We start from the raw sequence: 17281 nt of genomic DNA, 5'->3' as shown, positions 1-17281 counted from the left end.
TTTTGACCTCCTAGGCCTTCAGGCCTGTGATGGAAGGGGTGCTCTGACAGTTTCTGACAAGCCCTGGAGACATTTTCTCCATTGTTTTGATGATTAACATTCAGGTCCTTGTTACTTATGCAAATTTCTGCAGAGGATTTGAATTTCTCCCCAGAAAATGGGGTTTTCTTTTCTATTACATTGTCAGGCTGAAAATTTTCCAAACTTTTATGGTTTGCTTCCTCTTGAACACTTTGGTGCTTAGAAATTTCTTCTGCCCCATACCCTAAATCATCTCTCTCAAGTTCAAAGTTCCACAGGCCTCTAGGGTGGGGCAAAATGCTGCCAGTATTTTTGCACAGAGAAAGTGACTTTTACTGCAGGTCCCAACAAGTTCCTCATCTTCATCTGAGACCACCTCAGCCTGGGTTTTATTGTCCATATCACTGTCAGCATTTTTGTCAAGGCCATTCAACAAGTCTCTAGGAAGTTCCAAACTTTTCCACTTTTTCTTGTCTGTTCCAGCCTCTGCCTGTTAGCCATTTCCAAAGCCTCTTCCATATTTTCAGGTACCTTTACAGCAGTGCCTCTCTCCCAGTAACAATTTACTGTATTAGTCTGTTCTCATGCTGCTAATAAAGACATACCTGAGACTGAGAAATTTATAAAGAAAAAGAGGTTTAATGGACTCACAGTTCCATATGGCTGGGGAGGTCTCACAACCATTGTGGAAGGTGAAGCAAAGACATATCTTACATGACCACAGGCCAGAGAGTTTGTGCAGGGGAACTCCCCTTTATAAAACCATCAGATCTTGTGAGACTTATTTAGTACCACAAGAACAGCATTGGAAACACTTGCCCCCATGATTCAGTTATCTCCTACCAGGTCCGTTCCACAATATGAGGGAATTTGGGGAGCTACAATTCAAGATGAAATTTGGGTGAGGACACAGCAAAACCCTATCACCACTTACCTGGAGATTCTAGCTGGTATTGTTTAACTGAAAACTAAATAATGAAAAGTACTGAAAAATAATCCAAACTGGATTATTTACAGATGATGTAATATAGAAAAGCCAAGAAATATACATATTAAATGTTAGGATGACAAAAGATGTTCATTAAGTTTGCTAGATATCAGGTCAATATATAAAACACAAGAAGAAAACAGCAATTGCAAGTTTTAAAAAGACAAGATATAATTGAAATAGTAACTGAACATAAAGGAATATACAAAAGAATTTAGCAATATACAAAGCCTTTATGGAGAGCATTACAAACTTTCTTGAAAGACATTAGAGTTTATTTATGTAAATAGAGATTATAGTATATATATTTATGAGTTGGAAGACTCAATTATAAAAATGGGTAGTGAATTCATGAATATTCATTTTATTATCCTTTGTACATTCTTGTATGTATAAAAGCATCTACCATTTTAATTGAAAATTTAAAAATATTTAAATGTAATTTTAAAGATCAGATAGACACAAAATATTTTTGTGTACACGCCTTGCATGTGCACATACATGTTAATGCCAAACAGTTGGAGTGTGCCTAATTTCATTTAACCCACCATGATTTGTTGGAAAATTATCTGTATCTACACTGGATAGATGAGCCGAGTTAAGCTCAAGGTAGATAAGTGACCTCCCAAAGTCATACCTCACAAAGACTGTATATTGATCTTCTTTCTGCTGCCCAGGACCTCTTATCTGGCCCAATGTTCACTTACCAGCCAATACCACCACATTTCTCAGGTCAACCTAATGCACACAGAATAGGGAGTCTGGTAGAGTTAGGAATCCTGTTAATCAGTGTCTCCTTTGGTAGGACATAGGTGATTATTTCAGTCTAAATAATGGGCAGTTTAAGATCATGTGGTGAGATGGGTGCAAGGTGTTGCTAGACTTTGAAAAATTAGCCATCTGGGATTTAGCCCTTGCTTCCCAAAAGAACTGTCTGCTAAGCACTCATGTCCGGGCAGCACTGCCATTAAAGCTATGCAGCCACTCACTACCAAGCTCTGAAATCCATCTCTGGAAAATAAGAGTGAATTAGTCACAGGTGGTCCTGCCGAACACATGCTCACTAATCAGAAATGACTTCGACACTTCTCATAAGCCCTTGTGAACAGCTTTGGAAACAAACACACACAAATAAACTCCCCTTCTAACAGAGCTTGCCCTGAGGTTAAAAACTGAAAAATACGTATACATGTTTATTCATTTGTTCACCTTTTAATTTATTTATCCTTGAATATATTTCTTCAATAAAATAAATATTTACAGAGTGTTTCTTTGTGCCACATGTTGTATCAAGCCCTGAGTATACTTTGTGAAAAAGAAAGTGGTCCCTGCTCTCAGAGAGCTTATAGGATAAGGAAGATGTTAAATAAACAAATATAAATATCCACAAACATTAAAAATTAGACCAACATGAGCAATATGACAAAATCCCATCTCTACACAAAATAATACAAAAATTATATGGGCATGATGTCATGTGCTTATAATCCCAACTACTCAGAAGGCAGAGGCGGGAGGATTGCTTCAGCCCTGGAGGTCCAAGCTATAGTGAGCTGAGATTGCACCACTGCACTCCAGCATGGGGGGTAGAAAAAGAAAGACCCTGTTTCCCAAAATAAATAAATAAATAAATAAACAAACAAACAAATACGGGGTAGAGTAGGAAAGACCCTGTTTCCCAAAATAAATAAATAAATAAATAAATAAATAAATAAACAAACAAACAAATACGGGGTAGAGTAAGAAAGACCCTGTTTCCCAAAACAAATAAATAAATAAATAAAATTAAAAGTAATAATAACAATTAAATTGGGGGAAAGAGTTGGAAGGAGGATAAAGAGGAGAAGTTCTTAAACTTTTTCAGGGAGTCACGTTTTGGGAAGAAAGCATGAAAGCCAAGCCTAAGGGAAGAGTTTTAGATTCCCTGCAGTACTTCAGATTTCTTGGGAACAGGCTTCTATTTCTAGTTCATTTTCGCATCTCTAAAACCTATCACTTACTATGAGACAGTTGAGTCTGTTAGAGGACATGTTAGTTATTGTTGCACCTAGTGTAAGGTTTACCAGACCTAAATATCCAATTCCGTTGTTGCCTCAAGAGGCTCCAAGCTCAGTCCTGTTAGTTTTCTTTTTTCTTTTTTTAACTTTTATTTTAGGTTCAGGTGTACCTGTGTAGGTTTGTTATATAGGTAAATGTGTCACGTGGGTTTGTTGTATAGATTACTTCATCACCCGGGTACTAAGCCTAGTATCCAGTGGTTATTTTTTCTTACTCCTCTCCTTCCTCCCACCCTCCAACCTCATTGTCTCTTGTTCCCTTCTTTGTGTTCACAAATTTTCATCATGTAGCTCCCACTTACAAGTGAGAACACGCAGTATTTGATTTTCTGTTCCTGTGTTAATTTGCTAAGGATAATGGCCTCCAGATCCATCTGTGTTCCTGCAAAAAACCATGATCTCATTCTTTTTTATGGCTGCATAGTATTCTATCTGTACCACATTTTCTTAAACACTCAGGTATAACTCACAGCAGCACTTCTCTACCTTTACTATGTGGAAGAACACGTGACAGAAGGCATGAATCTGTGCAACATACTACTAGTACATGTAGACTTAAGATGTACATTCGTATTAACCTCAACTTTCTCTGTCCCTTTCAAAAAAATGTATCAGAAGGCAAGTAAGAGCAAACTTATTACTGAATTAACCTTGGATTCACTTTACTTATAAAATCCAAAGTACAACATTCATAGATCTGTACTGCTGTTAATAACAGACTACTTGTAGGACACATGACAATTATTTACACCAGTTTTCTGATACCACAGTTAATGTGACTGCTCTGCAGAGCTCCCGCTGTCACTCCTACCTACATGAATGGGCCTCAGGCCCTATCCCCTTATGTATTATTTTCATAAATCCAGTAACTCACTGAAGAATTAGTCAAAGTCCCTAGTTATATAAGACTATCTTCATCCCATCCACACATGGCTGATTAATTGCTTCCACATTTCTCAATACATTTTTTTTAAGCCAATGCTCTCATATCACTTGCCTACTCCCCACTACATATCCCTTAATTATTGGTCTCTGGTGTTAAGATTTATAATGGGCCTCCACCATAATTCTACTTTAGGAGTTATGGTCATTATTAATAGTCTCTTAATACATTATATATTCAATAAATACATATCGAGTAGGTATATCATCATCATCATCATCATTGTCATTGTCATTGTATTCCTGTTATGTGTAAGGCTTTTGGGAGGCACCGGACCACCAGTAGTGAACATTATAGACAAGCAACCACTGATTAGTTTTCTTTCACTGTAGATTAGTTGGCATTTTAAAACATTTTGTAAGTAGAATTGTACAATGTGGACTTTTTGTGTATGGCATCTTTCAATCTACATAGTGACTCTGAGATTCATCCATGTTTTTACATATCTATAGTTCACTTATATTGTTACTGTTATGGTCATTTATATTGTTATTCTATTTTATGGATATACCTCATTTTATTTATCATTCACTTCTTGATTAATACTTGTATATAGGATTTGCTGGTTTTTGCTACTGTGAATAAAGCTTCAAAAAGCATTTCTGTACAAGCCTTTGTATAAAGGTACATTTTCATTTATTTTTGGCAAATACTTAGGAATGGAACTCCTGGAATATTTAATGAGCAATGTGTCTAGCTTCGAGAGGGAAGTGGTCAGTTTCCCAAAGTGTTTGTTCCATTTTACTTTCTCATCAACAAGTGTATAGGAGTTCAGCCTCTTTCACGTCTCAGCCAGGTGCTTCACCAGTAGCACTTGCTACTGTCAATCATTTTAAAAGGACATTTTGTAAGTATAATTTAGATAAAATAAAATTTGCTCATTTTAAGTGTACATATTTCCTATGTTTTCACAAACTAGTATAGTCACTTACCCACCAAAATTGAGATACAGAAAATTTATATCACCCCAAAAACTTTCCTCATGACCTTTTGTAATTAATGTCTTCCCTCAAATGCAGCCCTGGGAAACCATTGAGCTGTTTCTATTACTAAAGTTATGCCTCTTCTTTATTATGTCTTTTTTATCTCCTTTTTCTTTTCCGGGTTCATCATTAGCATTTATAAAACTAGACTTAGGAAAAGAACTAGGTTTGAGGACACATGCATGATCTCAATATAGCGAATGTTGTACCCACAAAAATTAAAATTAAAAATTAAAAAATATATACAGCAAATGTTTAGCCTGTCCTGATTATTAATCAGAGCAATGAGAATATTGGCAGAGTTTTGTCTTTTCTACAATTTGATATTGTGTACATGTACAATATAGTCTTTTGTGTATGTCTTCCTTCACTAGCACAATGCTTTTGAGATTGATCCATGTTCCTGAATACACAAGCAAATCATTCCTTTCTTTTGCTGACTAGTTCTCCATTACATTATCCATTCACTCTTCTATTGGTGGACATCTGAGTTGTTTCTGGCTTGGCAATATTATAAATTATCTCTATGAACACACATAAAAGTATTTCCATGGACATAAGTTTTCATTTCACTGGAATAAATACTCAAGAGTGGGATTTCTGGATCTCATGGTAAGTGAAATAATTTGTACACCAAACCCCTGAGTCATGAGTTTACCTATATAACAAACCTCCACTTGTACCCCCGAAGCTAAAATAAAAGTTAAACTATTAAAAACAGAGAAAAAGACAATGTTTCCTACTAGCTACATATGAAAGCAACACAAATACTTGATACTGTTCTCACCAACATTTGGTATTGTCAGTAATGTTACCAACACAACGGGTGGGTTCCATTGCTTGGTGGGTGACAGTCCAAAGATCACAACCAAGGAGGATTTAACAAGGACATTTTGTTACTTGCAACAAGAAAGGAAGAAACCAGAGGTAGTTCCCCAAAGCAGTGCCTCCCTGAATAAAGGTGAAAATTAGGCCTTTTTTGGGCTGGTTAGCTTAGTCATTGCATATGGAGGTGGAGTAAAGGCAGTGCAGGCACAGTCATTGATCATGCTTCTACCTACGATGCATGCATGGAAAATGGAGAGTAAGCTCCTTCCTGGGCTGCGTTTTTAGTATGGTAATGAGGAGGGTTTGCCAAATTCATCTCCAACTCAGGCATCTCTGGATGCATCTGGTTTTTGTTTTGCTGGGGCTGGACATAATCAGTGGCACAGCATGATCAATGACTGCGCCTGTGCTGCCTTTACTCTACCTCTGCATGCAATGACTCAGCTAACCAGCCCAGTAAGAGCTTGACTTTCACCTTTGTTCTGAAACTTTTCTGAAACAACAAGAACTCAAGATGCAGCAGTTACAAGTGGCTACTTCTTTACAGTGAAAACCTGGGCACCCTGGGTTATGGTAATTGTGGCTACACTAGTGGATGTCTGGTGGCATATCTTTGAGGAAGCTTACATTTCCCTAATGATTTATGAGGCTGACCATTTGTTTTTCTGTGCTTATTGGACATTTGTGTATATCATTTTTTTGTGTATGTAGAATGCCTTCTCTAACATTTTGCTCTTTTGTCATTTTTATTGAATAGTCTTCTTATTATTAAATTCTAAAAGTTACTTATATATGTAAGTTCCCTGTCAGAAATTTGCATTTTGCTGTTTTCTTTCAGCCTGTGCCTTGGTATATATTGTATTGATAGTATCTCTCTCAATGAACAAACACTTTTATTGTGTTTAAAAGCTTTATTGAGATACATAAGTACTGACTTAATTTCTTAATTTTAATTTCTTAAAGCCAGTTAGCATATGTCTCCACAAATTAAGTTTTTTACATTTGCCAAGACTGCTTTAGTTTCTTTGCATAGCTAATGATTTTTAGAGCCAGTTTGTAAATTTCTACACAAAATCTCACTGGGATTTTTGATTGGGGTTGCACTGAATATATAGATAGAAGAAATGTTGCTAGCAAATCTACTCTTATAAAATGATTTTAAAAAGTTCTCTAAACAGAAAGAAATTGGAAAAAACAAACTTGGAACTTCAGAAAGAAAAAATAGAACATAAAAGTCAATAAAAGTAGAAATAAATTAAATAAAATATCTTTCTCTCCTGAGTGTCTTAAATCATATTTGATGGTTTATGTAAAATAATATCTTCTGATTTAGTGCTCAATTTATATAGAGAAAGAATAAAAATGATTCTATTTTAAAAGTGGGAAAATTAAATGACCTGAAAGGAAGCAAAGTTTACATACTTTAGAGTGCTAAAACATATTAGTAGGATTTAATCAATAATATACACATATTGTAATAACTAAAATAACTGCTGAGGAATTAAACAAAGCAGTATACTCAAAAACACTGTAAAGAAATAAAAATTAAATTCTAAAATATGTTTACTTAACCCACAGGGAGGTTTCAAAAGAAAGCCCAAAGCAGAAAAATAAAGAAAAAAGAAAAACAAAGTTAAAAAAGAAATAAAAATATGGAAGACTTAAGCCTAACATGTAAATATTTACCTTAGGTAATTTAGTGGCCTAAATAAACAATTTAAAAAACAGATTATTAGAATGGTTGTAAAAAAATAACCACGATCAAACGATATGATATGACTACAAGTAACTCATTTCAAATAAAATAACATAGGTAGGCTGAAAGTAAAAGGATAAAAAAATTGTATACCACACAGGCTTTTCTTAAAAGCAAGGCTATATTAGAATCAGCTAAAGTTGACTTCAGAGCAAAAAAGTCACTGAAGATAGAAAGGGTGATTATGTAATAATAAGGGGACCCAGCATACAGAAGACACAGCAATTCTAAATGTGCATTCAGTAAACAACAACCCTTAATATAAATAAAACATATATATATAATGTTAATATAAATAAAACATGATAGAGCTAAAAGACATCGCATGCTCATGAATCAAAAGAATTAAAATTATTAAAATGACCATACTACTCAAAAATTTTATAAATTCAGTGCAGCCCCCTCAAAAGATTAATTAAATTCCTCATAGAAACAGAAAAAAAAAGTCCTGAAATTCATATGGATCCACCAGAGACCCTAATAAGCCAAAGTAATACTGAGCAAAAAGAATAAAGCTGGAGGCATTACCCTACCTGACTTCAAATGATACTACAAAACTATCATAATTAAAATGGCATGGTTTTGGTATAAAAGCAAACACACAGATAAATGGAAGAGAATAGAGAACCCAGCAATAAATCCAGATATTTACAGTCAATTGATGCTTAATAAAGGTGTCAAGAACACACATGAGAGAAAGAACTCCCTATTCAATAAATGGTGCTGGAAAAACTGGATATCTATATACAGAAGAATGAAACTAGACCCTTATCTCTCATTATATACAATGGTCAACTCAAAGTGAACTGAAACCTTAAACATAAGATGTGAAACTATAAAAATACTAGTAAAAAGCATAGTGGAAACACTTAAGGACATTGGTCTAGGATAAGACCTCAAAGCCACAGAAAACAAAAACAAAAGACAAATGGTAGTCCTAAACTAAAAAGCTACCTCGTAGCAAAGTAAATGATCAATAGAGTAAATATACTGCAGAATGGGAGAAAATATTTGCAAACTATTTATCTGACAAGGGACTAAAATCTAGAATATACTAGAAACAACTCAACAACAATAAATCACAACCAATCTCATTCAAAATTGGGCAAAGGATCTGAATAGGTATTTCTCAAAAGAAGTCATACAAATGGCCACAATGTATATGAAAAAATGTTCAATATCACTAAGCATGAGGGAAATGTAAATCAAAACCACAATGAAATGTCAGTTAAAATGGCTATTATCAAAAAGACAGAAAAATACCAAATGCTGATGAGAGTGCAGAGAAAGGAATCTGTTATACACTGTTGATTGGAACGTTAGTATCAACATTATAGAAAGTAGTATGGAGGTTTCTCAAAAACACAAAAATAGTAATACTATATGATCCAACAATCCCACTACTGGATATTTATCCAAAGGAAAGGTAATCAGTATATCAAAGGAATAGCTGTGTCTCTATGTTTATTGCAGCAGTATTCACAATAGCCAAGATATGGAATCAACCTAAGTGCCCATCAATGAATGGACAAAGTAAATACGGTATATATACACAACACAATACTATTCAGCCATAATAAAGAATGAAATCCTATCATTTGCAGCAACATATATTGAGCTGGAGGTCATTATGTTAAGTGAAATATGTCAGGCACAGAAAGACAAATTTTGCAGGTTCTCATTCATTGATGGGAACTAAAGAAAGCTGATCTCATGAATGTAAAGATTAGAATGATGGTTACCAGAGGCTGGGAAGATGTGAGGGGTATAAACAGAAGTTGGTTAACGGGCACAGACATACAACTAGATAGAAGAAATAAATTCTAAGTTCTAAGGTTGTGTAGCACTGTAGCATGAATACAGTTAACAACAATTTATTGAATATTTCAAAATAGGTAGAACAAAAGATTTGAAATATTCCCAATACCAATAAATGACAAATGTTTGAGATGATGAATATCCTAAATACTATGATTTGATAATTACACCACACTCTACGAATGAGTCCAAATATCACATGCACCCCCTAAATATGTACAATTATTACACATCAATAAAAATACTTTAAAAATTTACTTCAGTGATTCTGCTTTCCAACTTTTCATCTGTTGATATTTTGTCTGTTAATAATTTCCATTTCTCTGTTGACTTTCCCAATGTATTTATTTAGTGATACATACATAGATATACATATATCTCTATATGTCATTTTCTGCCAAATCAAATATTTGAGATATCTTGAATTCAATTTCTATTGAGTATCCTTTCTACTGTTTTTGCATGGCTAGTAATTTTTGCTTCAGAATTGAACATTGTAAATAATACAGTATTTTATAGCAGCTCTGGGTTCTATTGTTTTCTCCTCAGAATTATTGTTTGGTTATTATTTTGTTGTCATTCTGTTAGGAATTTAACATGCCTGAATTTAAAATGTAACTTTCTTTTTCAAGCATTGTGTAGTAGCTGATATCTCTATTCAGCTTTGGTATTTTACACTTCTGTTTTCTGTTTGTGTGTTTGCTTTTAGCTTTGTTATTGTACTAGGGGTCTCTCCTAGGCCTGAATAATTCGCCATTAATCAAAAAATGTGGGTGGCAATGGTGCTCACCATCTTCTTCATGGCTTCTTGCTTTTAGGGACTCCCCCCTAGTTTTCAGCAGTTCTGCTGGTTTAAAGCTTTGTGCTCTGACACTTCAGCCTGTGAAGCTTCAGGACTTTGCCACCTGATCTGTTCAAAGTTGGTGAAGGTGTTCAATGAGTTCAAAACCCAGCAAGCTCATAGGTTAGACCCACATTGCTCTATCTTTGTAGATTAGATTTTTTCTTGGATTTTGTCTGCAGTTTATATGGACTCCAGAGTCTGCTCATGCAATAATAATTTAACTGTCTTCTAGAGATTTCGGCAGGATATGTAGTTAGAATTAATTCTTCTTCTTTTTGCTGTTCTTTCTGTTCAAAAATTCCCCATTTAAATTTACAGCTGTTTTTTTATTCATAGCCCTGACATTTTTCTGGCACCTTAAGCCAATAAAACTATGTTTCTAAAGCTGTAGTCAAAGTGGTTGGACAGTTTCCTAATGCGAAACACACACACACACAACCAGTCTTTACCCCTTCTATCTGTGTTTTTTTCAATTATATGCTTCAGAGACTTTTATCAGGTTGGACAATCATTCTAGTATCTTACACTAGTTTTTTTCAAATTATACTGTTGTAAAAATTTTCATTTGTGGAAGTGTTCCTGCTATAACGTCACTACTCTGCCATTAATTTAAAAGGGTTTTCTCTCCTTTAGTTATTATGTTAAAAACAAATGACATTAAGGGATGACCTCTTTATGGAGATGACATTTAAGTAGAGATATTAAATATTATTATAAATGTATTTTTAAAGCTGCTTTAATTCCCTCTGGGACTGAAGAAAGAACTATACATAAATAGTATTTACCACTGAGAAACTGGTTTTTCTAAAGTGAGTACATTCACTTAGCTATACATGAATAAATATTACTAAGCACCTACTCTTTTCCAGGTGCCATTTTAAGTGCTAAACATAGACAATTTTCCTAATTTCTCATGAGACTTACATTCTAATAGGAAGAAACAAAAAGTGAAGTCAATAATCAAATTATATATAGTGTGATGGCATTATAAGCACTGTGGAGAAAAATTAAGTAGAAGGAATATATAGAGTGTCAGTAGAAGAAAAAGTCAATTTTAAATAAGGAATTAGGGAAGACTTCACTGATAACAGACATCTGAGGTAGATGTATTTGGGAAGCGCAGCCTGGGCAGAAGGAGTAGCAACTGAAAATGTCCCGAGTTGGAAAATTCCTTTAGTGTTTGAGGAACAGGGAAGGGGCCATTGCGGCTATTTAGAGCGAGCAAGAGATAGGACTTAAAAGGGGAGGGAGGAGAAATAGCAAAGAGCCCAATGTGCAAATCCTCTTAGATTATTATAAGAACTTTTCTTATTTTACACTAATTGAAATGGGGAGTCACTGGAAGGGTTTGAGCAAAGAAGTGATTGTGTATATATGCACATACATATAGCAAGAAACCTCTATCTGCATCAGGTCTTTTTCCATACCTAGATATGAAATTTCTGCCTTATGCTTTAACAGGATCTCTCTTGCTGGTATGTAGAGAACAGATTGTTTAGGCAAGAATTCAATGAATCAGCAAGCCACTTCAATAATCCAGGAGATATTATAGTGTCTTAGACCAGAGTGAAAACAAAGGAGATAGTGAAAAGAGTTGGATTCTAGAAATCCAGAATGCCTATGGTGTTTTGAAGATAGAGTAAGTGGTATTTTGTATGAGTGCGGCTGAGATGGGCACAGCAACTATTTATAGTGGTGTAGTACTGTAAGCATCATATTATTTGGTATGCATCTGCTTACATGTGTATCTTTTCTTCTCTCTTCTGTGTTCCTTGAGGATATGGAATATGTAGTTTTATCTTTATAGCCCACAGTCCTCCAATATCTGAAAGCTGTTTCACTAAATTTTTATCCATTGATTCTTTTCCAGCTCTTCTGGGCTGTATGGAATAAGCCTGATTTTTCTTCCCCGTAGGAGGCCTCTGCATACTTGAAGCCACTTCTTACTTGCCATTCTGTACACATATAAAATACTAGGGGTGGATGGAGGTGAGTATCTAATAGGTTATAGGACTTCAGTGGAATAGGATTGAGTTTTGAGGGCCATTTACCAGCCACAGCAAGGAGAATATAATATGTTCCCTGCCTACAGCTCAATAAAGATACAATTTTCAGAAGGCTGGGTTAAGCGCGACTGAAGAAAGGAAAACTAAAGGAAGATCATGACCCTATTCAGAAAACCTCACTCTTTTCCTCATTCAGGGTTCCCTTTCTCCTGAGAATAAATGAGCAACTTCTCCATTCTGAGACAGAGCCTTCCTCCGCGGCAGCACTGGGCTTACGACGTTCTGCACTCGCGACCATGGTAAGCAGGCAGGAGCTAGAGGAAACCTCATACCACAGCCACCGCGATACAGACCTAGACTAACTTCCTGGCTAACTTCCCTGCTCTTTTTTAACTCTCTCAAGTAGGAGGAGATTATAATGCTAGCATTAACATCTATAGCAACTTTATTATAAAGCCTCCTCGTTTCTACAGCTCTGCGTAGTTTATAAAGTACTTTCACATTGAGTTAATTCACCAAATACATACAACAGATTTGCAGGATAGATTTTATTATCATCATTGAATTTATTGAAGAAAAGAATTCTTTAAAAGTTTATGTGGAGTTACTTTGAGTTGTTTCTTGTTACTCTGGGGCACATATAAACAAAAAAATCTGAGTACTCTGCAGATTTTATAAAAGTGAGAAAGGCTTTAGTTCAGAAAAACCAGGGCAAAGACACTTAGAATAACATAAAGAAAAAGGAAACAATTATTCTTTATCAGAGATCTAGTTATTGTTTGTCTAGAGATTGCCAAATAGGTTCTAGCTGTAGCCTTTCTGGGGGATAACTTACAGCGTCCTTAGAGACAGAAGAGGCAGGCATGCAGTTAACTACAGGTTAGCAGAGATTTATATTTTATTTAGAGCCTGTGTTCATGGAATGAGAAATAATAATAAAATCATCAGCAATAATAAACATCAGTTTTTAAGCACTTACTGCATATCAGGCTAAATGATTCCCCCGTATCACCTCATTGAATCCCCAACTCAACCCAGACTGGTATAAATTGTAGACATCTCATTTTCTTAGATAAGGAAATTGGGATTCAAAGAGTTAGCTTAATTGTTTAAGGTCACAAAACTAATAATGGCAATGACGAGATTGAAACTTTTGATGATTTAACTTCGGAAATGTGACCTCTTAACACTTGGCTAATTTGACTCACCAAGAACCAAGGGAAATGGCAGCCTTTTTGGAACCTGAGGTGTGGCACTGACCATGGGCTATAGAAAAAAAGCCAACTGAAGCCTCCCATGTAAATACAAATAATCTAATTATACCACTGTAAAATGGCAGCTTAGTTTCACTAGGATCAATTATGTAGAGCCCTTTTACCAAACTAAGACCTTATAGCTAACAAATGTGTTCAGTTAAGTGAGCCTATCATGAGATAATTAAACAACATCCAAATTTCAATGGATTAAACCAACAAAAATGTATTTCTTACTCATGAAAAATCAAGTGCAAATCTGGGAAAATTTCCAGGGCAAATGTCCTCCATGCGGCAATTCAGCAGTCTAAGCCTACAAAGGCCCCGGCATCTTTTACTTGCACCACCTGCAAATTGAGGCATACTCATCACTAATAGCAGGAGGTATGACTACTGAAGACTTCTCATCAACAATTACATACTTTCATCCCAAATAATGCATTATCACCTCTGGTCATACCCTATTGGCCAAAGTCAGTTACATGGGAGTAGAGAAGTATAATTCTCCCATGGTCTGGGATGGTGGGCAGGACCCAGCATGAGTTGTGAAGCAGGTTCACTGTGTACTGGTTACAAACTTGTCTGGGTCCAGTGAGACAGAACACACAGGCACATACAAAGTGTTACATGAGATGGGTTTATTACCTAAAGATAGACAGCAAGGGACAACAGAAGCCTAGGAATCATTGAGTCAATCCCTCAAGGCTTAGAAAAGCTGGCTGGGGTGGATGGAGTCTCATCTGCACAAGCTTTACTGGCACCACAGGTGGAGAACCCCAGAAATCAGCCTAATCTGGGTTTTATACCCTGGGGTAACATGACACATTTGGCTAAAGTATTGAAAAACATCTTTTTCAAGGAGCAGGGGAAGGTAGATAAAAATAACACAGGCTTTTCTGGCCAGTATCCCCTTATCTCAGGATGTTAAATTCCCAGCACATTCTACAGTTATTCTTGAGAATTGTAAGCAAGAAAGGGAGGGAGAATTGGCTTAGTGAAAGGGCACCCAGAGAACTGTCCTGGATGAGTATCTTCTAGAAACCTCTACCATGCAAGTGTTAGCGCATCCCAAATGAAGTTAAGCTTGCCATTAAATGTGCTACCTATTTGTAAAACCATTTTCAAGAACTATAGCAGCAGCTTGCATTTATTGACAACATCAAGTTTTTACAGTTTTTATTCTTTTAATATGTAGCACTTCATTTAACTCTTCTCAACAACCCTATGAGAAGGTATTACCCATTATAATCTAGACCTTTTTCACTAACCTCTGAAGTTTGAGGCAGAAACTGTATCTTGTTTTATTTACACCTCTCCCTAGCACACCGTTTAGCTCTTACTAGGTGTTTATTCACTATTCTGTGAATCTGGGTCATTTGTAGCATGAGAAATAGAGACTCCTAACAGTTATGTGACTTATCCAGGCTCACATAATCAGCAGGTGAACTAACCAATATTTGAACTTAAGTCCATAGCTCCATGTCTTCTATACTCAGCCTTCATGGCATTGCTCAAGGGGGATTTCTGGTCACATTTTAATTGAAATGTATGCTGCCCTTCACCAGGGCCACAGTTAAAGCATCCATCAAGCATTCAGACCAGCCTGAGATGTGGGAGGCCTGGCCATTCAGGCATACTGATGATTGCCGTGTTTAGCGAGGCAGCTGGAAGCCAAGACGTGAAGCAGGATGCCAAGGGGGCTTGGTCTCTTTCAGGCATGCATTGATGGATGACTCTTGCAGAGGCAGCAGATGTGCTGAGATGCTGGGACTGTTGGCCTCATCTGTCGATTGCCTAGCACTGCCGGGTGGCTCTCCTCCTCTGATATTGTTTGTGCATTTGCTATTCCTAAGGAACAACTTTATATGTAACAACTGGGCAGCTAGGTCTGGAAGAATAGAGGCTTTGGTTTAATCACCTACTTACTGCAATACCTCTCTTCCTAGGAACATTGACAATAAAAGTGAAGTGACTGGTGTTAAAGGTACAAGAGAATGAATCTTCTCTTAATTTTGCTAAGCCAAATGGAAACCAAAACAATTTGTCAAGTGGCTTGTGGTAGTGGGTCAATTCCTGAAGGCTCAAATTTACCATTTCTTAGAAAAATTTTCACATCTCTCTATGAAAAGAATTCTAAGCTCTTGGGACTAAGCTAAAGTAAATTTGTTTTGGATCTACAAATTATCTTAGGTTAATTCATCTTGAGGTGAAAAGAAAGAGAGATCAGACTGTTACTGTGTCTATATAGAAAGAAGTAGACATAAGAGACTCCATTTTGTTCTGTATTTGAGATGCTGTTAATCTGTGACCCTACCCCCAACCCTGTCCTTGCAAGAGACCTGTGCTATGGTGACTCCAGGTTTAAAGGATTTTGGGCTGTGCAGGGTATGCTTTGTTAAACAAGTACCTGAAGGCAGCGTGCTGGTTAAAAGTCATCACCATTCTGTTAATCTCAAGTACCTAGGGACACATACACTGGGGAAGGTCACAGGGACCTCTGCCTAGGAAGGCTAGGTATTGTCCAAGGTTTCTCTCCATGTGACAGTCTGAAATATGGCCTCATGGGAAGGGAAAGACCTGATCGTCCCCCAGCCTGACACCCATGAAGGGTCTGTGCTGAGGAGGACTAGTATAAGAGGAAAGAAGGCCTCTTGGCAGTTGAGATAGAGAAAAGCATCTATCTCCTGCCCATCCCCGGGTAATGGAACATCTCGGTGTAAAACCCGATTGTATGTTCTGTTTACTGAGAAAGGAGAAAACCATCTTAGGGCTGAAGGTGGGACGTGCTAGCAGCAATGCTGCTCTTTATGTACTAAAAAGGTTTATGGAGATGTTTGCATATGCATATCAAGGCACAGCACTTTTCCTTAAACTTATTCATGTCACAGAGACCTTTATTCATATGTCTTACTGTTGACCTTCTCCCTACGATGATCCTATTATCCTGCCACTTCCCTTTTTTTAAAATGGTAAAGATAATGATCAATAAATACTGAGGGAACTCAGAGACCGGTGCCGGCGTGGGTTCTCTGTATGCTGAGCGCGGGTCCCCTGGGCCCACTTTTTCTGTCTCTATACTTTGTCTCTGTGTCTCATTTCTTTTCTCAAGTCTCTCATTCCACCTAACGAGAAAGACCCACAGGTGTGGAGGGGCAGGCCACCCCTTCACATCTCACTGTCTTAGACAAACATCAATGACATACTGTAGCTTAATTATAGATTATAGATTAGTTAATTATAGATTAGTTGCTATTACAGATTATACATTTTGGTTTCCAAACTCTTGAGTGCATCAGAGAAAGCAAACTGTATCAAGTGCAATTCAGTTTGGTTGCACATAATAGGAAAATCCCCAAATAACAAAGGTTTAAACATAAGAGTGTATCTTTTCCATAAAAGAATTACAAAAGTTACAGACCAGGGCCAGTGGTGCCACTGCAAGATTTTGGCAAAACTCTTCACCTCATCTTTCTTCAACATCTACTGTTAATCTAGACAAGATCAGAATGAATCTTATCATGCAGTCTGTAACTCTTCGTATCAGTAAAAAGACAAAGACTGCCAACACTTCTATCCCTGGACTCCTCACTCCATACAAAAGTGTCTATTCCCATTTTGGATCTGTTTTTTTCATTCTTCCCCAGTCCCAGAGAACCTTTTATGAGCACACTCAAACATAAGTCTCCATTATCAACAAAACACTACACATATTCACTCAATCTTCTGAATGTCCTTTCTACCTTCTTGCTCCAACAGAAATCTGCCTCTCCTCTGAAAACACTCT

General features: G+C 36.5%; 1 long non-coding RNA gene and 1 other non-coding gene across 4 annotated transcripts in view; both read right to left on the bottom strand.

The window, feature by feature from the left end:
- The window catches only part of LOC105492813 (uncharacterized), a 597887-nt gene that overhangs the window by 143361 nt on the left and 437245 nt on the right, over nucleotides 1–17281 (bottom strand). The window lies entirely within an intron of this gene.
- Nucleotides 5114–5240, bottom strand: LOC112428656 (small nucleolar RNA SNORA72). Its single transcript, XR_003020714.1, has one exon. It is a non-coding gene; the product is annotated as a small nucleolar RNA SNORA72 (small nucleolar RNA).

This window comes from Macaca nemestrina, chromosome 8, assembly GCF_043159975.1.
Source record: "Macaca nemestrina isolate mMacNem1 chromosome 8, mMacNem.hap1, whole genome shotgun sequence".
In the NCBI taxonomy this organism is placed as follows: domain Eukaryota; kingdom Metazoa; phylum Chordata; class Mammalia; order Primates; family Cercopithecidae; genus Macaca; species Macaca nemestrina.
This window is presented reverse-complemented; position numbering and strand designations above follow the sequence as displayed.